At 46.8% G+C, this 22,041-nt stretch overlaps 1 long non-coding RNA gene across 6 annotated transcripts; it reads right to left on the bottom strand.

The window, feature by feature from the left end:
* Positions 1-4,718: 4,718 nt before the first annotated feature.
* On the bottom strand, positions 4,719-22,021 carry LOC109444218 (rho-related GTP-binding protein RhoV). 6 transcript variants are annotated; one of them, XR_012494780.1, is made up of 8 exons: positions 21,843-22,021; positions 19,369-19,501; positions 18,094-18,210; positions 12,063-12,225; positions 10,216-10,321; positions 6,416-9,505; positions 6,159-6,217; positions 4,719-5,963 (listed from the first exon to the last, which is right to left on the bottom strand). It is a non-coding gene; the product is annotated as a rho-related GTP-binding protein RhoV (long non-coding RNA). The 6 variants fall into 6 exon arrangements; XR_012494782.1 differs by lacking the exon at positions 10,216-10,321; XR_002136811.2 differs by lacking the exon at positions 12,063-12,225.
* Positions 22,022-22,041: the final 20 nt, after the last annotated feature.

The raw sequence follows: 22,041 nt of genomic DNA, 5'->3' as shown, positions 1-22,041 counted from the left end.
GACACAACCCCCTAGATGGCACACTAGAAAGAGGGCTGGGCCCAGAGTCAGGAAACCCAGGCCCAAGGCCCAGCTCTGCCTTATTTTAGTAGTGTGGCTCTGTGCTTCAGTCTCCTCATCTGAAAATTGGAGCGAGTCAGAGCCATCGGGCTATTTTGAAGTTCAGTTGTAAGAATGGAAAATGATATAGGAGTAGAAAAGGCTGCCCAAGCACTGCTGCATACAGGGACAAAAAGCAATAGCTCCCTGGGACAGCTAGCATTGCCCAGAACCAGGAAGTCACTCCCTGCTCTTACCACAGCATGACTAATGTGTCCTCTCAGCTGGCTGAGTTCTGCTCACCGGAGGATCTGGCCCAGGTCCAAGGAGGGCACTGACAGCACAGCCGCGCTGGGTGCTGGGAGCCAGGGTTCCTGGCAGCCAGGCACAGTGGGCAGGTCTGACCTGTGAAAGCGGAGATTAACGCCTGGGGCCTGGGCTGGTTGCAAAAGGGGCTGGTGCTCCTGACGCAGTCTTCTCTCTGCTCTCGGTCTCACTCATTCTCCCAAGCTGGTTCCCAGGAGAATGGGGAGCTAGGGGAGAGTGCGTCACCTCTGCCCTGGGCACCATTCTGCTCCCAGGAGGTAAGCAAGCAGGCTCCTTCAGGTGTGCACACAACATCACACACCAGCCCAGGCCCAGCACGCACACCCAGCACGAGATGCACAGGGAGAAAGACGTCCACACAGAATGAAGCCGAGGCAGACACAGACACATAGCCACACGGCCACTAAGAAACTAAGCCCAACCTAGATGTGTGCACACAGGCACAGAGAGCAACATACACACCCAGACAGGCAGGGTGTGCTGGGCATCAAAGTGAAGGTCATGCTTCCTTGGGAGCCAAGTGGTAAGATTGGCCCTAAGAAGCCCCTGCCTGACCATGTGAGCATTGTGGAACCCAAAGACGAGATGCTGCCCACCACCCCCTTTTCAGAACAGAAGGGGGGGAAGCCAGAGCCGCCTGCCATGACCCAGCCAGTACCCAGCATACCAGGGTCTCCTTGGCAGCTGCATCTGGAGTCTGGATGTTGTTCTATAAAGACCTTTAACAAAATCTTTTTAAAAGAAAACAAACAAACAAACATAGGATTATATGTAATATACACTGCTCAGGACAGACGTCTGGATATATAAACATACACATATGGACACACACATATATACATCTTTCATAAAGATAGACACCCACATTTATAGACATAGATACACAGACTTGCACATATATGGAATTATTCAGAGTTTTGCACAAAGACAATACCCACTTTAAATACATAAGAGCAAAAACAGGGACACAGAGAAATGTACATGAACACAAATGTGTAATGTATACACACCTAGTCATCATTTCGTAGTTATTGAACACCCACAAGCTGCTAGTCACGCTCCGACAGAAAGAGCTCCTCCCCCTCCAGTCGCACATACACAGAAACCCCAGCTCCCTCTAAAAGTAACTTGGGATTGGTTGCATTGGGGCCCACTCTCTAAGCCAAAGGTGAACTTCTTTTCTGTATGTGGTCACCCATGGTGGAAAAAATACTCAACTGTTGATGTAGTTTCATATAATAGAAAAAAAGTTAAACAACCTAAATAGTCCCAAATGGGGATCTAGTTGAAGAAATTATGGCATTCAGGGTGACATAGTAAGCAAACATACAGTATGGTTATAACCTCTGGTCAGAGCTTATTAATAACATGAAAAAACACTGTTGCCACTTTAAATGAAAAAAAAAACACACAAAAAATACAAAGTTGTATATACAACATGATCACAAAAATTGCAAAAATATGCATACAAGACTGGAAGGAAGTATATCAAAATGTTATTATTATCTTTGGGAGTTAAGACTATTAATACATTTTTAATCTTCTAATTCTTTGGATTTTCCAATTTTTCTGAGTACTTGTTATGGAGAAAAATAAAACAGACTTTTAAAAAATCAACTAAGGGTTGATTACACAGACATTAAAAACAATTTACGTCGATAAGGACATACGTACGAGTATACATGCATATGAGTATGTAAGAAACATACAATTTTATCCAGTTAATATAATCAATATTCCTTTAAATTTAGATTCAAGAATGGAGAAAGCAGGGGAAAAGAGGCAAAGGAAAAAGTGATAGAGATTAAAAAAAAAAAAGTCCCAGAAAAGGAGAGAGAGAGAGAGAGAGAGAAGCAGAGCAAGCTGGTGGGTTTGGACCCTCTGGTCCTGCACAGCTTGAGCCCCGCACCTCATAGGGCCTTTCCAGCAAGCCATTGCTCTTCGGCCTGTCTCTAGGCTTCAGTCACACAAACCTGGAGCTGAACTTGATCCTCAGGGTCCCCTCCGTGGCTCACTGGTTGGCTTTTTATCTTAAGCACTTCAGGGTTAGCAGCAAACATTGAGCCCCAGACCCTGTGAGAGCACAGAGGCATGAATGAGTCTCTCTCTCTCTCTCTCTCTCTCTGTTTAGCGGGGGAGATTCAGCCTCAGCGAGTGACCAAATTTGGAGTGTCCCATGTGCCAAGAGAGCAGTGCGGACCCTAATACAAGAGACACTTCCTGGAGAAGGGGAGTACTAGAAGATGGTTAGAGGGGAAACAGGGCATGGCATAGGGAGCCCTTTGTTTTTTTTTCTTCTTTCTTTTTTTTTAAACTTATTTTAAATGTGTTTTTCCAGGACCCATCAGCTCCAAGTCAAGTAGTTGTTTCAATCTAGCTGTGGAGGGCGCAGCTCACAGTGGCCCATGTGGGAATCGAACCGGCAACCTTGTTGTTAAGAGAACCTTGCTCTAACCCACGGAGCTAACCGGCCACCCCTGGAGCACTTTCTAAACTAGATGATTTGACAAAAGTAAAGACTTCGAGTCAGAAGTCAAGAAACAATTGGGGATCAGGGAGTGGGGATCACTGGGCTGGGCTGGGCTGGTCCAGGTTGGTGTCAGATTTGAGAAGGAGTTCATTGCTGGCAATGAGAACTGGTAATGGTCATGAGTGGGGAGGCGCCAGAGGGAAATCAGCAGCACTGGAGGGATGAGTGGCGGAGGCAGTGGCAGGGACGTAGGGTGACAGAAGTGCTAACCAGGCAGTGACCCTACAGGAGAGGAGACATAGTGACATGGAGAAGCTATCAGAGAATAAGGGAGGAAGTTCGGAAGGGGTGGCAGATTAGGCTTCCTTCCCCAGCCCATAGCACCTTTAGGGTCCCTTGGAGCACTTTGAAAACCTCTAATCCAGAGTCCTGAGTCTTTCATTTTGCATATGAGGAAAGTGAGGCACAGAGAAGGGAAAACATTTGCCTAAGGTCATGGTTGATGTCAGAACCTAAACTTGAACCCCAGTCGCTGCCCCAGAGTGGGGTGTGTCCGTCGGGGTTGAGGTAACAGCAGGTCATGGAGCCAGGATGGGGGACCCCTCAGGACTTGGCTGCAATGGTGCAGTTCAGCACCTCCACCTGGGGGGCCAGGGGACAAAGGGAGATGAGGTGGCTGGAGCTCTGGGGGATGGGCCCTGGTGGGGCAGGAGCTGGACAGTCTTGATTAAAACTAAACTTGGGGATTATCTGAGGTTTCACTTGGCTGGGATTTCTGTCCCTCAGCCATGCTCTTTCTCTCTCACACACAGCTGTAACTTCCTACAGAGGGAGCTGGGTTGAGACAGGGTGAGTGCTAACCTGGGCCAGCAGCTGCCTAGCAGGTGTCCCAAGTGTGCCTTAGAAATATCTCTCCACAGAAATAACACCCATGTACCCAACTCTAGGAGTTTGCAAAGAGCTCTAACAGCCACTTGGTAATAATTCACTTGAGATACTACCTTTTTTTCTCTGGGGCTCACTTTCCTTCTGGGTAAAACAAAGTGTTTCCCCCAAGGTGCCCTCTAAAATTCCTTCCAGCTCCAATTCCAGGGAATGTTCTCTAGATTTCTGCTCTTCTCAAAGCCCTCGCCCAATGAACCCTCACTCCCATAGGATATCTGGGACAAAACTTCTGTTTAAATTGTTGACAACTGGCACCTGGGCCATCACTAGGTCCTTATGTGAACTTTGAGTGCCAAAGCCGAAGACTGGGTCCAACCAACCCAAGTACAAGAATTTGGCCAATGGTTAAAGTTTAGGCTGTATGAGGGTCCCCTCATGCTCAGGCTCTGAAACAGGGGGCCCCCAACCCGAGACCCTGGGCCCTGAGGACTGTTAGAAGGATCAGAGAAGGAAGGTTAAAAGGCTCAGGATTGCCCCAGAGCCTCAGCATGCACAAGGTGCTGTAGAAAGGAGGGGGAAAGGGGAGGGGCACCACCCGCCCGGTGAGGTCATGGGAAAGCAGCTCTGGCGCTGACACCTGGGGAAACCCGTTTCCAGGCTGCTTCCCACGCTACCTCTCCTGGGAACCAGCTAAGTCCCAAGAGGGGAGCCCCAAACCCACCCCCTCCAGTTCAGTTCCCATCACACTGTCCCATCTAGTCCAGCCCCCACCCTTCAATCTAGCCTCAGTCCTTCGTACCCAACCTGTCTTTATCCACACTGTTGGGCCTTGAGGAGGGCTATGAGAGAGCAATGGGCTGACGGCTCCTGGAAATGACACAAAGACAGCAGCTTCAGAAACTTAAGGCTTTATTTGCAGACTCTGCACTGCCCTACCTTCTATAGGCTGTGACCATGGAGAGAGAGGTGACCCCCACCCCCCCAGCCCCTTCTTCCTTCATTCAGGCTCTAGTTTGCAGCTCCTCCCCCTCCTCTCAGTGGGCCTTGCCTCTCACTTCCTGCCCCACTCCTGGCCCAGCCAGTTTGGGCAGTGCTTAGGGAGCCGTGAGACCCAGTTCTTCCCAGGAACCAGCACCGCCCTCCCTGGCCTTGGGGGTTAAGGGCAGTCCAGGTGTCAGTTTTGCTCCTCAGCTGCCCCACTTCTCTGCTCTCTTTCTCCTTGCCCTTCCTCCTTCCAGACCCAGCTTCGTGATCTGCCTCCTGCTCCCCAGCCTGCCTCCTGTCCAAAGGCTCCAAGTCCTCACTTTCTGCTCTCTCTCAACGTTTCACTGACTCTTGTCTTACCCAGTCCATCCAAAACTTCTCTCCAAACTGGCTGGACACTTTCCAGCCCTCCAAGATACCCAGCTATTCCCTGGACTCGTTGTCACTCCTGTGCCACAAGAGCTCCTAATTCAGCCAGACTGACCTGAGGGCCCGTGATAAGAAACTGGGAATTGGATCCCAAATACTTGGAAGTGGCTGACACTTTTAGGACCATACCATGAAAATCAAAGTGCTGGGATTTCTCTGTAAGCCTTGACCACAGAAATCTAAGCCAGCTTTCCCTCCTCCAGGCCCTAAGCTCACTGTGGCATATGAGTGGGCAGTTAGAGGCCTGTGTCCCCACAGTGTTCAGAATGGAACTGAGTCTCATGGGGTGGCCTGGCCCTGCCAGTAGCCCCCTCGAAGGCCCCCTACCCAAGGTTCCAGATGTCTGTGGCTTTATGCCTACTGCTCTCTACTCTGCCATAGTTGTTCAAACAAAGCAGAAGAACTTCTTCCAGCGGCAGCGAGAGAGGGTGCGCACACCTTTGGCGTTCAATTTCTTCTCCAGACGAGCTTTGTGTTCAATGGCACTGAGAATGGCCGAGTCAAACACCTCCTTCAAGTTCTTCTGCGTCAAGGCAGAGCACTCGAGGTAGCAGCAGGCTCGGATCTTCTCGGCCAGACCCTGAGCCTGGGGTTGGGGCACAGGGCCCTCCCGGCCCCCCTGGTCCAGCTGAATCAGTACATTGACATCATCCCTCAGGTCTGCCTGGGTGCCCACCAGCAGCACGGGCGCCTGGGGGTTGTGAGTACGGATCTCGGGCAGCCATTTCTCTGTGATGTTTTGGAAGGAGCTGGGCTGCACCACGCTGAAGCAGGCCAGGAAGACGTCGGTATCGGGGTAGCAGAGGGAGCGAAGGCGGTCAAAGTCTTCCTGGGATGGGAAGGCGAGGTCATTAGTAGGATTATTCCGTCACAGGGAGCAGGAATTCGCTTGGGACTTGGGGTTGGAGACCTGAGACTCATAAGCAAGGGCCCAAGGCCTTCCCCATTCCTGATCCATCTGGGGTCCTCCCGGCCTCCAGCCCACCTCCCTCCAGACCAGTAGAGGCCGCTCCCAGCTTCTCACCTGTCCCGCCGTGTCCCAGAGCTCAATGCGCACGGGGGCTCCATCCACCAGGACTTGCACTGTAGGGGCCGAGCGGGGGATAGTCTGATTTAGGAGAGCGTCCAGGGGCCCACCAGGCCTCACTAGCGCCACCTCGGGGCCTGCACCCGCCTCCCTCGCGGGGGGCTTCCAAGCTCTCCAACCTGCGCGCGGGCCCCAACCCTCGGGGGCACAACCCCCACCCCCAGCCACGCGACCGCCGGGGCCGTTGAACGTACCGGAGAAGGTGTCCAACGCCGTGGGCCGGTAGCGCGCGGGGTACCCATTGCAGGTGTAGCTGACGATGAGGCTGCTCTTGCCCACCGCGCCGTCGCCCACCAGCACGCACTTGATGCCCAGCTCCGGGGGCGCGCTGCCCCGCCGCGGGGGAGGGGTCGGGGCTCGGAGCGGGGACGACTCCACCTCGCTCAGCTCCCGCGGGGGCATGGCCCGCTCCGGGGACAGCCCGGGACCAGGCTCCGCTGAGCTCGGAGAAGCAGGTTCTGCTGGCTGCCTCTGACTGAGTTCGCCAAGGCCAGGCGCATTGGTCCGCCGCTACCCGCAGGTTTATGTGGGCCCCGCCCACCTCATCTGCATATCCCAAGAGGCCGGGATCCGCCCACCCGCCAGGCCTCCTTCGGGACCTCCCCTAACAGCGCACCCAAAGCACGAGGCCAGGCAATCTCAAACAGCCTGAGGAAAAGAGGCAGGCAGACTGACGCTCAGAGGTACAAGGACAAAGAATCGCCAAAATGAGGCAGATCTAGGTATCTTGGTGGAGAAAGATATCGAGGACTTATTATTAGGAGGAAGAAACAAGTTGGGCACACATAACAATCGCGACATGTTCAAATTAAACCTGTGTTTAAATTAACACAAAAAACTGGACATATGTTTGTATGAATTAAAGTCTGGATAATAATTTTATTAATTAAAGAATGGTTTTTTAAAATATACAGATCATGAAGAGGCAGAAGATAAACTCAAGCGTGAACACAACAGTCAGGAATGTATTGGACTCCCTTCCACGGAAGAGCTTCCTCTACACTCAGCCTGAAGGCAAGCTTTAAACACCTTCACTCTGCTCCGCTAAAGGAACTCCGGGTGCTGGGGAGGACCTTCAGGGGCAATTCTTCATTTGAATATTCTCAGTCCCCAAAGCCCCTAATGTCATCATCATCAAAAACACATGGTTAATTACCTATTTGTTGGTGCTGCTCTGGGCCACCCACTGTCCTTGCCCTCAAGGAGTTTACAGACTGAGACAAGATATGGAAGGTAGCCCTAGGAAGGTCACCAAGAGAGCAAGTGAGGAGTAGCCTGATGCTAATTTCTTCTCTTTATTGCAACCACACCACCAAATGACAGCAGGCCCAGAATCCTCTCTCTGAACTCCAAGGCAGTCTTTCATCTCAGCGTATGCAAAGATCACTGAAAACATGCCATTCAGGAGTTGTTGCAGGAAGAGTGTTGTGAGGGGGAGAGAGCAATAAATATTAAAGAAAAGAGATAATCCTATTTCTCAAATAGTTGATAGTATAAAAATCCACCAATCCAAATCTCTGAATCTCTTGGGAAAAGTCTCAGGATCCTTGATTTCTTTTTCTACTTTTTTTTTTAAGTCAAAAGTTGAGGACAACAGAAAGTTGCTGATTTAACCATCAAAATCTTGACTATGGAGAAATGGTGGGATCCCTAGTATTCACTTCTATATCCCATGTCTACATCCTACATCCCCTATGTCCAAACATCTGGGGATACTAATAATCCCTAATTATAGTCCCTCCCAAAGACTTCTCGGCCACATCCACATGTTTATCCACCTAGCAAGTGAAAGAGGCCCCAAAGTATAATTTTGCCATTGTATCCCACAGAAGGTCTTGAAGGCTGTTCTTTTTGTCCTCCACAGGGAATAGGAGTCAAGAATGGGGATCTGAAAAGACCTGGACATCAAGAGACCTGTCCCAGTATTTCTTGTCCTTCAGCTCATTAGCTGTATGACTCCTGAGAAATCACTTGATCTACCTCAGCGCTATAAAATGACAGGTGAAGTGTGTTTATTTCTGAAAGCCTTTCTGGTGCTAGATATCTGTTCAGGCAACCTAGGGAAGTTGCCTCAGACCAGGTGTCTGGACAAAATTACTACACACACACACACACACACACACTTTTACAGTGCTCTTGTCCTCTTACCCAAATTTTAATAATTGTAGCTATAAATATGAAGGTAATCCTGTTTCTTTCTGCAGGTAGGAGGCGTATAAATAATACACAAATGGAAGGCGGTGTCTGCTGCACATGGGTAAAACCCTTGACTTGGCTTGACACGAGCCATTCTTCTCTGGCCCCATGGGTGGGGACACCTTCTGACCTAGGTCCCTCTGTCTGAGCTGGTTTAGGGACAGTCTTGTCAGCAAGAGGGGGAGGGAGGAGACAACCTGGGGAGCTGGTGAGTCACCTGTTTCTCAGCTAAGGACTTGCAATTCTGGCTGCTACTGTTGGGAAAGTCCCTTCCTAAGGCTGGGTAGAGTCTTAATAGTTCTAGCAAATCATCTGTCCCATCTTCCAGCCAGACACACATTTGCTAAGATTTAAACTTGGCCCTGACATTCTCCTTGGAGAAATGATCAATTCTAGGACTGGGACAGGAAATATACAAGATGAGCCTGGAGCGTTTTGTAGCATAGAAAGTTAGGAAGTGCTAACAAAACAATAGGAACACAAGAGCCAACTGAAAGAGCTTCCAAAAGTCAAATATGGAAGAAGTTGAGCAAAAATATAAAGTAGTATCAGATTATAGCCCAAAATATAAAATAAATATCCACAAGTTTATTTTGATATAAGTAGCTGAACACGTAACAAATTTCCCATGAAGAATTCCAAATAATGTATGTAGCTACTCTGCCCTCAAAGAGGAGTGTAAACCCCAGTTCTTTAATTGTGGGCTGTGCATAGTGACTCCCTTCCTAAGAGGACAGTATCAAATGGTAGAGGGGAAAAAAAAAAGTATCTTTACAGTGGAGAATCCTAACACTCCCTCAATCAGGTGATCGAGGTCAAGATCAACATCGATAAGTCAAGTTGATAGCCGGTACCCTTGATATGATGTAATGCAATAGCATTTTCCTCTGGTCTTCCTTACAAGAGCCCCAGTCTAATAAGAAAAACATCAGAAGAGTTCCAATTGAAAGACATTTTATGAAATGCCTGCCCAGTATTCTTCAAAACTGTCGAGATCATCAAAAACAAGGAAAGTCTAAAAAACTGCCACAGTTAAGAGGGGTCTGTGGAGACATGACAACTGGATGTAATTTATGCTGGATGGGTTCCTGAAACAGAAAGAGGACATAAGGTAAAAACTAAGGAATTCTGAATAAAATACGAACTTTAGTTAATAATAATGTGTCAATGTTGATTTATTAATTGTGACCATATAAGGTAAGATGTTTATAATGGCGGAACTCGGGTGTGAGGTATATGGGAACATTCTTATCAATTTTTCTGTAAATCTAAACTGTTCTAAAATAAAGTTTATTAAACAACAAGAAAACAAAAGAAAGCCAAAAAACTAAAACGTGGCCCTGACATTGAATCATTTTGTTTCCAAAATGTCCAACACAATTGTACAGGGCTTTAGCCTTATAAAAGTGCTTTATTTGCTCTCTCTCTTAAGAACCCAAGTGAGATTGCTGAGAAGAGAGAGAAAGGTGAGTATTTCGGGACCCAGAGGAGTTAGGGGACTTGTCCTAAGATCAAAGAAGCTAGTACGCAAGTGGCAGACAGTCCCAGAGCCAGCAATCCACAGGTCCACCGTCAGGTGTGGCCAAATTCCTAGGCATTTCTGTTCATTCCTTATCTTATTTAAAATGACTGCATCCTTTGGGATACGTATAGCCAAACCTTGACTCAACAAGAATAAACCCAAAAAAAATCTACCCCTACACCACTACCATGATTTTTATACTGCTGAAAAGGGTTTAACAAAAGAACACCAGTAGTAAGCGTTTACTCAAAAAGGCTCTTTGTGAATGAAATGCACCTTGTGCGGTCGTTTTCTATTTTCTCTGCATCGTCCACTACAAGGCCCCCAACTCAGGCCTGCTGCTCAGAACTGGCACAGAGACTCACATGGGCAGGTCAGAAAGCTTTGAAATAAAAAGGATTCCAGAAAAATGATTTTATATTTAACAATTTGTTTGTCCATCATATCACAGTAAAGCCGGGAAAAACCCACTTATTTATCAACATACTAACGATAATAATACTACAATAATTAGACTGCACACTTTTGGAACTTTCCAGTTAATTGGGTTTCCAGAGGTTTTTCTCTACTTGATGTGCTTGTATCCTGGCAGGGAGTTGGCAAACTCAGCGAATGGAGCTGAGTCGGCCCCATTCTACCCCCTGGAACAGGAGCCAGCCCTCAAGCCCCATTGTCCCAACCCCCTCCACGTCGTCCTTTGGTCCCAAGGCTCAGGCTGCCTCCTAGGCTTCTGATCTGCCCTCCCCCTCTTCCAGACCCAGCCTGAGCCTCGGCTTCTCCCTACATTTCCCTCTACCTCCTCTCCAACCAGCTGTCCCCTTGAAGCTCTTTTTCTTGCCCAGATCTTGTGTTCAAGCCCTGGCCAGTATACTTGCAGGGGTTGCTACCTAAAATGTTCATCTAAAAGGACTCCCCTCTCCTTTTATTAAATGAACTTGCCTCCTAGCTTCCTTATTTCTGACAGTGGAAGCACAATTCTCTGAAGCTAATGAGCTGGAAGGAATGGAACCTGAATAGTCTCCACACTTCACAATATATTCGGACTCCTTCCCCCTCGGCCCTCAGTCCTTTCTTTGAAGTAGTACTCGACTCCCCTCTTCCTTCTGGCTTCCTTTGCTGTAAGAATCACCTCTTACCTGCCTCCCTGACTTTGTTTTGTTCATTGCTAGTGCACCCAAGCTTCCTAGGACAACAAATTTATCCTGCCCCCCTTCCATTCAAAAACCTACAGTGAATCCCTATGAGCCACAGATAGAGTCTCTGCCTGGCACCCCACATGCTCCAGTCAGAGTAGTTAGTCCCTGTCCCGCCTCTCCCCAGAATGGGATAAACAGCCACTGAAAATGATTCTTAAGAGAATTTCAATGACATGGGGAAATGTTAAAAGATAATGTTAAATAATACAGAATTATATAAAAGTTTGAGCCCAAATATTAAAAAACAAGTGTACAGTGAGAACAAAAGAGGGTCCTATATATGAAGAATATATACCAAAATGTGAGTGTCATTACCACGTGGCGTGAAGCCTGTTCTGCCTGACACGTAATGAGCACATGTTAGCTAGTAGTATTATGGCACTTCTCAGCATTTTCTCCTTTTTCTACAATGAACATGTTACTTTTGCAAAGAAGAAAGTCATTAAAATTAAAAAAACATTCGTTGTATATTTAGAAAAAAGAATATACACTAACATGTCGACAACAATTACCTCTGAATGGCAGGATTATGACTAGTGTGTTCTCATTTATTCGCTCCTTCTGTGAGGGCTTCAGGACCCCAGTGTGGGCTAAGCACTGTGGAAAGTTCTCAGCATACAGCAGTGAACAAAACAGGGCTCACCTGTTCTCCTTGACCGTGCTCTGCCGGACATCAGCCCCCTTTCTCTGAACTCACTGTTTCACAAATTATGAGAACATTCCATGTTTCCTGTGTGCATATCTCATACCTCAATTAGACTACAAGCAGTTAGAAGATGGGGAAGGTCTTATTCAATTTCCAGCTCTTATTGCCCCATCCCAGTGGCATCCCACTGTAGGAGCTTATTAACTAACATGGAATTAATGAATAAATGAATGGTGAGGTATGGTCTGACAAATGATAAAAAGACCTGTGGGCAGCCCCACCTTCTCTGATGCCACAAGCACTTGTCCTAATGGCCAAGGCGTGAGCCCAACCAAATCCTTAACTGCTTCTCCGCAACACTGGCTCCAGTGGCCCAAAGCTTCCTCTGGAACAGACGCTGGGGCCTGAAACCACTGAGGTTCATTCAAGTCTCTGGGGTTAACTCTAGAACATTTGATAATGATGATTATCATAAAGAACATTAGCAACTTTACAAAAAGAGGACCCAGTAAGCAAGCATCAATAATATCACCCCAAATTCTCTTCTTGGTATTGCTTATATAAACTCACATTTTACATAGTTGTAATCAGGGATATTTAAATTATTTAGCAACTAGTACAACCTCAGAAAGCTGCTAGTCTTGTGCTGGCGCTGCTTTTTAGAACACCTCTGGTGTGCCTGACATTAACCCTTTCGTGGCTGAACCCTGGGGAGGAGTGGCAGGAAGGGGCACTCTCAGGGAAGTGGATATTTTAACAACTGGAATGCCCATACTGGTGTGTACCTACTGAACTTCTTCAGTCTGGCTGGATTTGGAATGAGTGGGAACCAAGCAAAGAGAGCTTGGGGACAACCTGAAGAAATAGCAGGAATCAGGCTCAGAAGGGGAAAGAGAGAATCTGGTCCACTTTGGAACTAAAAATAGCTCAGCCTGGCTAAGTGGTGAGAGGGACTGGTAGGGAGTGGTGAGAATGAGCTGGAAAGAGAGGCAGGAGCCAGATCCGGGTCACACACAGCTTCTCTCTTCCTTTGGGGTTATTTCCTCGGGGAACAGTTTGACCTAGGGTGACCGGGACTGAGGGCGTGCCAGGAGGCAGTACTTCTAGTGCTAAAACAAGGAGGGCTGGTCGCACTAACTAGACCTCATTTTGCTCCTGCTGCTCTTCAGAAAGACCACAGCAGATGAAACTAGAAACAGAGCAGGATTTTCCAAACCAACATGAAATCAGCTTTCATTATTTTCTGTGAAAGTACTGATATGAAAGGTTCTAATTTTTGTTCACATTTAATATAAAGCTAGTATTTCTAATCCATTCCCTTTCCCCTCCTTTATCTCAAATTACAATTGTGTCAATAAGAGATGAGTTAGCTTGATGGTCCAGAGCATGGGAAAAAGCACCTGGATTGGGATGCAGGTCGTGCCACTTACTAGCTATTGTCTTCTTTGGGCCTCAGTTACCTTGTCTGTAAAATGGGATTAAAACAGTATCTTCCCTCGTAGAATGCTGTGGAGATTAGAATAGTGCCCACACATAAAGAGTGCTCTGCAAGGGTGAACTATTATTATAATTATCTTCCCCCAGGTCAGGACAAGTTTTTTTCAGATGAAGTCAAGGCCCTGCCTAAGAATAAACAATACAAATTTGCCAGGTTAGGTAAGGTTCAGAATTTTGTTTTCTGTGACCAGGATAGGGAACACAAAAAGAAATTAGCATTTATTCATAAATCTAATATACTGGTATTGTTATTCTCTTTATTTTACAGATGAGGAAACTGGGTCTCCATAGAGGTTAAGTGACTTGCCTGAGGCCTCACGGCTAAGAGAGAGTCAGGAATGTGGAGCCCAGGTCCGTCACTCCAACATCATCACCCTCTTTTCAGTTGTGCTCATAAGTTGTGCATGTTTTATTATCTTTTGCCTTATAAACACTAATCATTCTGACATTTGGTCAGAGATCTTTTTAAAATTTTGTGTTGTGATCAACTTTATTGAGAGATCATTTATGTATAGGATGCACCTATTTTAAGTGTATAGTTCAACGAGTTTTGACCAGTATGTCCACCTATGTCATCACCACAATCAAGATACAAACATTTCCATCTCCTCTAAAAAGTTCCTTCTTGCTCCTTTTCAGTCACTGCTGCACCCCATGCCAGGTCGCAGGCAAACACTAATCAACTTTTCTGTCACTATAGCTTAATTTTTTCCTGTTTTAGGATTTCAAATAAATAGAATTATGCTTTATGTAGTCTTTTACGTCTGGCTTCTTAAGCTCAGCACGTCTTTAAGATTCACTCATGTTGTGTATAAGGGTAATTTGTTCTTTTTATTGCTGAATAGTATTCCATTGTATGGATGTACCACTACTTGTTTATTCTCTTGTGGTGGACATTTGAGTTGTTTCCAGTTTGGTGCTATTATGAATAAAGAGGCTATAAACATTCCCATACAAATCTTTGTGTGGATATGTGATTTTGTTCTCCTGGTACAGAATTGCTGGGCCATAAAGGAAGTGCCTGTTAAACATTGTACCGTTTCACAGTCCCACCAGCAATGACTTCCAGTTGCTCTACAACCTCACATCAATTGGTGCTGGTGGTCTTTTTCAACATTTTGGACTTTATTGTTGTTGTTGCTATTGTTTTTAAATATAACAATCTCATAATTTTTAAAAATTTGAAAAGTTTCTGCAAGAGGCCATTGTGGGTGAGTAGATAGGCAAGTTTAATTCAGACATATGCAGTGTGACACAGTGTAGCCACGCAAGCGCACATTAGCATGTTAAGTCATGCACTCATTCACCAGGCACTTCCCAAGTCCTTACAGTGTGTTGGGTCTTATGATCTACAAGGTTGAAGGCAGGATGAGGGCGGGTTGTTAGATTTTATTGGGCTTCACACTGATCAGAAAAGGTTCTCTGGCTCAGACATCATTTGAAATGTATCCTAGACTAAGGGACAGCTAAGAAGCATAGCTACTGGCTCTGAGGCAGTGCCCTGAAAACCATTATTTCCTGGGCACTGTCCCCATGTGTCTCTAAATGGACTGTCACAAGGGTTTGGCTTTCAGAGAATCACAGAATGTTAGAGATGCTCCGTTTACAGTTGAGGAAAGGAGAGGAGCTTAGGGGGCCAGGTGACTTGGGCAACAGCAGCATCTGGCTGAGTGTGATTCTGCATCCTGAAAAAAGGGTGGCCTGGTGAAACTGCATGGGGTGGTGGTGCTGGGAGAACAAAGGCCAGCCTGTGAGGGGCTCCTGGAAGAGGTGGTGCTGGCACAAAGCATGCACCCCATCAAGATGCCAACACTCCCTAAAAGCTTAAAAAATTATACTGAACACTAAAACTTTTCATTTTGAGACCAAATAGCTTCAAAGGATGTCATTTCTAGCATACATTGAATATTGATGTTTAAATAAAACAATTACCTCATTCTTTTAAATGTATGCATTGGAATCTAAATACCAAAGCAATTTGATATGCTCCATCACCCATGTCAAAAAAAATATGTAGACAAACTTTAACAGTTGGAAATTTTATGTTCTTTATATTCTCTTTCACTGTTTCCTTTCAATCTTACTGTAACATGTGTTATGCTTGAAAGTTTTCATTGATACCTTATCCTAATTATTTGTAATTAGTATATACATTTTTTGGGGGGGATATTATAATGTTATATTTCTTGTTGTAAGGCTCTAAATCTTTTTTTTCCACCCCTCCCAGGATCTGAATTCACTACCTACTTCCCCACCTCCTCATGAATCAGGGGATGTGTGTCTTTCTCAGGGGTCAGGCAGGGTGGTGAGAATCAGTGTCACTTAACTGTCCTAGGCTGTCATCTCCTTACAGTCAAGGCTGTCACTAGTGGATGACCTATACCAGGCCGGGGGTGGAGGAAGGATGAGGGGCAAAATTCTCTAAGTCTTAACATTGTTTTCTTTTGAATTATCATTATAGTTGTTATTTAACTAGTCAAAACATAAATATATTACACATTTTGATAAAAATAATTATACATAAAAAGAAAAATTATATTAGAAATGTATCTCTTAATGAGATACAGAGCTTTTTTGTTTTAATTTTCAAATCGTTTGTGTATTTGTGGATATAATGCTTGACTGAGACAAAGTTCAGCATCAATTCTATTCGTATATATTTTTTGTTTTGTATTGATGTAAATTCGGAGAAACCTTGTTCATATAAATCATTAGATGAGAATGAAAGGAGGTTTGGTTAGCAATGTTACTGGAGTATTTGACCCCCTTCCAAATTACACGACAAAAATATTAGTGATTTTTTTCAGTCAGTTAAAATCAGTTCTCAAACTGTATTCAAATTAAAGATCTAGAAACCATTTGATGTGCAAAGGACTTACTACCAGGTCTTTATTCTCTTTGTGGGAATACCATCTGAATTCCAGTGATCTTCCTGCAGATTTTTAGGCCCCGAAGCAATACACCATGGTCTACAGGGTGTTGGTTTCACCAGCCTGGTCGGTGAGTGTTCTTTTCTTTTGATGAGTAGAAGCAGGGAAGGCAGAAGGGAACCTGCCTTTGCTCCCAGGCACCTTCTCCTGCTGGTTACTTTTCGGAAAGAGCCAAGTGAAGCTGAGGCTCTGGACACCAATTCCTTAAAACTGTTTGACATCCTGTGCCCCATGGGAGAGACTTCCATACCCTTAAGGAAGAGTAAACCATAGGGTGGCCAGATGGCTCAGTTGGTTAGAGGGCAAGCTCTGAGCAACAGGGTTGCTGGTTCAATTCCCACATGGGCCAGTGAGCTGTGCCCTCCACCACTAGACTGAAGACAACTTGAGCTGAGCTGCTGGTGTGTGGCCAGACGGCTCAGTTGGTTAGAGCGTGTGCTCTTAACAACAAGGTTGCTGGTTGAACCAGCGACTGGAGTTGGAGCTGAGCTGTGCCCTCCACAACTAAGATTGAAGGACAACAACTTGACTTAAAGCTGATGAGTCCTGGAAATACACACTGTTCCCCAATAAAGTCCTGAAATACACACTGTTCCCCTTCCCCAATAAAATCTTAAAAAAAAAAAGAAAAAAGAGTGAACCCTAGTTTTGAAGACTGCTGGCTGACCTGAAGATGCTTTTATTTCTCACCCAGACAAGTGTCTTTTTCCTTCCTGCCTAGTGGCTTCTCTGAGGCCACTAGGCCTACAACCCGAGCAGGTGGTGGGGAAGAAAGAGGGAAGACTGGGTCTGCACAGACATTGGGCGGGGCTTAGACATTCACTCAGTGAGAGAGGAGATGACAGTAACAGGGAGGGGAAGAGGCTTTTTGAGAATTAGGCCAATTCAGGTAGGTTTGGAAGCGTCTGGAAGGGAACCAACAGGGAAGGAGAAGAGATTTATAACCCCTTTGTAAAGAATTAGGAAGAGGTGTTATGAGTGAGCTGAGGGCCCTCTTTCCTTCAGCATACACATATTTCAACAGGGGTCAATAAGGTGCCACGCCCCATCCCAGGAGAGGGGTGTACAAGACACCTGTCCTGCCCTCAGGGGGCCTATCCATTGTGGGGGGGGAGGAGGGATGAGGGAGGAGAGGGGACAGGGAAGAGGAAAGAGAGGGAGAGAGAGGAAGAGGAAGGGGGAGGGAGGGAGAAGTGGAAGAAGGGGGAGGAGGGGAGAGGAGAGATAGAAAGAAAAGTTACCAGGCAGTTGTAACACAGGGTGATCAGCACAGGGGACTCAGGGAGCACCTAAGACGCACCCTGATCCTGGCAGGGGTGAGAGTATCAGAAAAGCCAGTCCAGAGGAGCAAACCTGCAAGACTAAATACCCAAGTGTCTGGAGGAGCGGGGTGCATTCTGGGAATATCCATCGATCAGCACTGAGAGATAAAAATAGACCCAATGGAGTTTAACTGGATATGAGGCAAAGAACTGCTCAGTTTCCTTAATAAATCTTGTAGCTGTTTTAAAATGTATGTATATATCATGATGATTCAAATACAAATTAAATTTAAAAACTAATTCCTAAATCTCCCATGCAGAAGGATGCCAAATGATTTATACTTTACCCTAGAAGAAGCATAAACCCCCACGCCTTAAGTGTGGGCTGTGTGTAGTGACTACTTTCCAAAGACTACAGTATAAAAAATAACTTTATGGCGGAGAAAGCTGACAAACCCTACCTCAAGGTGGTCCAGGTCAACATCAACAGTGAGTGATAAGTCATGTTGATAGTATGTACCCTGAGACAATGGTTCTTTACCTTCCCCAAACCCATAATCCCAGCTAATCATGAAAAAAAAAGATATCAGACAAATTCAAATAGAGAACATCCTACGACATACCTGGCCAGCAGTCCTCAAGGAAACAAGGAAACAAGGAAAGTCTGAAAAACTGCCATGGTCAAGAGAGGCCTAAGGAAACACGACAACTAAATCGAAGGGGATATCCTAGATGGGATCCTGGAACAGAAAGAGGGCATTAGGTGAAAACTAAGGAAATCTGAATAAAATATGGACATTAGTTAACAATCATGATATTAATATTGGTTCACTAATTATAACAAATGTACCATACTAATGTAAGATATCACAATATGGTAAACTGGATGTGAGGTATATGGAAACTCTCTACTATTTTCTTACTTTTTCTGTAAACCTAAAGCCATTCTGAAAAAGAAAGTCTATTTAAAAAAAAAATGAATTACTTGCTTAAGTCAATTAAATCATTCCTTTTGGTCTGGGTCTTCATTCAGTCAACAAGTACTACTAATAGTTAACTTGTATTGAGCATTTGCTAGGTAAAGGCAGAATGCTGAGTGATTTACATAATATCCTGTAATACTCACAGTGCTGTCAGGTAGGTTTTCTCATTGATAAATGTAGAAACTGAAGCATGAGAAAGCTCATTCATGAATTGTTTAATAAATATTTATTACTTATTGACTGCCCCACAGGTGCTGGGTCTCTTCCAGTTAATGCCTTGCAGTGGCCTCTTGTGTCACTGTTTGGATGGAGCTCAATCATGTGACCTCCACCTCTTTCTCCCCATGCAGGCCTTCCTTCACCCCCACAATGGTATCACTGCACCATCTGCCAGGTCTCCCAAGAGCTACCCTGCACTCTTCCTCCTCCCTCCCCCCACATCTAACTTACGACTTAGTAAGTCCAGTGGGCCCTTCCTCAGAAATGTCTTCCCAGAGTCTCCCCAATCTACTCTCTCTTTCTTCAGGATGAACCTTCACCACTTCTCTTTTGCTTCTGCCTCAGGTCTCAACCTTTCTGATGTGGACTCCACCAAAGCCACCACCCATCTTTCTAGAACTCACATCAGATGATCTCATCCCCAACCAAAGCCTTCCAAGGGCCCATTCAATAGCTTTCACAATCTGGCCACAGCTGGTCCCACTTCCTCAACTGTCCTGCTCCCCCAGTATTCTAGCTTTTTGTCTTCAAACATCACACTGTTTGCAGGCCTTTGCTCGTGGTTTTCTTGAGGCCTGCCTAATGCCTTTCCTTCTTTGCCCTTGGAAACCATACATGCACTTCAAGTCCTACCTCAAATTCACCTGCTTTCGTACACCTGTCCTCTCTCTCCCTGGTCCAGCAGTCAGCCCTTACCTGTCTCATGGCAACTACCACATGGATTCTGAGGGGTAGAAGCTGGTGGATCTGTATCTGCAGCTGTGAGTTCCCGAAGGCACCTCTGATTTCTGTGCTCAGCAATCTTCAGATTATTCTCTGCAACCAGATTCTGTTATAGCAAACCAAAATGCCCACACTGCATAACTAGGTGCCAGTCAGTGGCCAGCACAAGAAAAGCCATAGCAGTTCTGAGAGGGAAGCTGTGGTCTAGGGAGGAGGTAGACTTGAAAAACTTGAGAATGACTGTAGGTTCAAGCTACATTTGGAGTTTATTGAGCATATACTTTATGTTAGACATTATGCTATAGCTGTGAGCTTTCTCCTCGATCACCTCATTTACTCTTCAACACAGACCTCCTAGGTAAGTATCATTATACCTATTTCTGTAGATGAGGAAACTGAAGCTGAGAGCAACAAATGTGCATGGCGTCAGCTAGCGAGTGACTGGGATAAGAAGGCTGGTCTTATTACAAAGTCCAGCCTAAGGATTGAGGCGTGAATATGTGGAAGAATACGGCTGTAATCACCTCAAGAGGGAGTATGTACTGAGTCTGTAGCAAGCAAGGACCATTTAGGTCCCACCCCAAAAATCCCAGAGAGCAGTGGAGCCCAAGAGGAAGGTTTTGGGGACAGTAAGAAGGTGGCTGGAAGGACTCTGTATCCCTGACATACCCTCGCTCCATGCTGACCTGTTCCGTGCAGGGGGAACAAACTGCACAGTCCATACCCGAGGAATCAGCAGGAACCCTCTTCCCTCAGCTTGCACTGGGGGCATGGACAGTGTGACTGGATTTGAATACTGCCTCTTGGTTCCCTACTTCCTGGTCACAGGACTTTGGACAAATTGCGCCACCATCTGAACTTCAGTTTCTGCTTTTGCAACATGGGGAAAAGAGCAGTACCTACTTCGTAGCATCAGTGTGCGCGTAAAATAAAATAACGATGAATATTAGGTACTTATTTTGGTGCTTGGCATATTGTCGGTCCTCAGTAAAGTTATTTTTCGTGACTATTGGATCTTTGTCTGTACCTGTTTTCCCTAATGCAGGTGATCTGGGGTGGAGCCTTACGCACGGAGCACGGCAGCTCCCGGGCTGGGATCACTTTTCCAGGGCGGAAATCTCCTGCCTACCGCCCAACTCTGGCACTTTCCCTGCTTGACCTAGCCTACCGGGCAGCGCCCCTGGGTGGGGGAGAGCCACTCTCGGCCACAGGTTTCGGGCGGGAGTAAGCGAGACCCGGAAGCGACTGGAAGTTATCTTGGACTGAGTAACCTGTCACCCCCTCCTGGACCTGGCCACTCCAGGCCCAGAGAGCCCTCGGTGGGAGCTGCTGAGGGTCCAGTTGTCTGAGCCTGGCAGGGAAGTTCGGCAAGACTAGTGTGACCACACAATGTACGTGCAAACCTGGACGCTGTTGAGAGTAAAGGGGACACTCTTAGTCGTTACTCTTGGGCTACCCGTTAAAGCAGGGATGGCAGTGACCCTGGCCAAGAGCCTTCCACTTTAGCAAAGTAGAGTCCTTGGACCCCAGAAAGGAATAGACTCCATCTGGGTCGCCTCGGTGGGTAGAAGAGGGAAATCCAACCACAGTCGCACACGAACCTCGCAGTTCTGCCCCTTAGAACTCTACACCCTCCTCCAACGTCATTTGTCCCTTGTTCCTGCCAGGTTTTGCAGGTATTGTCCCCAGCTCGTCCGAGCTCCCACAGCGCTGTAGCTAAATCACTGGGTACGCCCCACGAGGGCAGAGACTTTGCCCATTTTGCTCTCTGCTGTGCCCCCAGAGCCTGGAACAGTGCCTGGCACAGAGAGTGGGTCCCCTTGTGGAATGGGTGACCTTATGAGCAAATCCATCAATCGCTTTTCTAGCATTAATTATCTATTTACTGGCCCATCGCCCCTGCTGGATTATGACCTTCAAGGACGGTGCTGTACTTATCTCTGTGACCCCAGCTCCTAGCCCCACGCCAGGCACAGAGTAAGTGCTCAACATCATTTGTTGAATGAATGAGCGTAAGTATCCTAGCACCCCTTAGCTGTGCTGTCTTCTCAGCTGCCCCTTCTGTCTCCCCGCACACCGAGGAGCCACTACGGAGCAGGTTGGAGACAGGTTTGGTAGCACATGGCTTCCCACTGGCTGGGGCACCCAGCTCTGCCACTTTCTGGAAGCTGATGGGTCCCTGGATGTGAAAGAAGGGAGGCCAGGACTGCTTGCCCGCGCCTTGCGAAGGTAGGATCAAGACAGCTACGAGATTGAGGAGTGGGAGCATTTCCTGGGGACCCAGGGCAGCGAGCTGTTTGGAAAGGTGGGAGCAGAGTTGGACAGGGAGGCCAATCGGTCCTCTGAGGGAGGGAAGCCTGGGCACGAAAGGTGCTGAGGACCGGCTCCGAGGCTGGGGCTGGATGACGCTGGGCAGGTCCCGGAAGGGCTGAGAAAGCCGGGATTACCTCCTAGTGTCAAAGCCCGGAACTGCAGCAGGGTCCTGGAAGGAGAGGACTGTGTTCCGAAGGGACTGTCCATCACCCGTCTGGTCTCCAACCGGACGAGTCCAGGGCTCCGCCCCAAGCAGTGAACCGCCGCGGCCTTGCGGCTCTGGCCCTCGAAGGAGGACTGGGTCCCGGCCCGCCCCGCCCCCTGCCCGGGCCC

This window comes from Rhinolophus sinicus, linkage group LG03, assembly GCF_036562045.2.
Source record: "Rhinolophus sinicus isolate RSC01 linkage group LG03, ASM3656204v1, whole genome shotgun sequence".
Taxonomy (NCBI): Eukaryota; Metazoa; Chordata; class Mammalia; order Chiroptera; family Rhinolophidae; genus Rhinolophus; species Rhinolophus sinicus.
The sequence above is the reverse complement of the archived record's forward strand: the minus strand, read 5'-3'. Positions and strand labels throughout refer to the sequence as shown.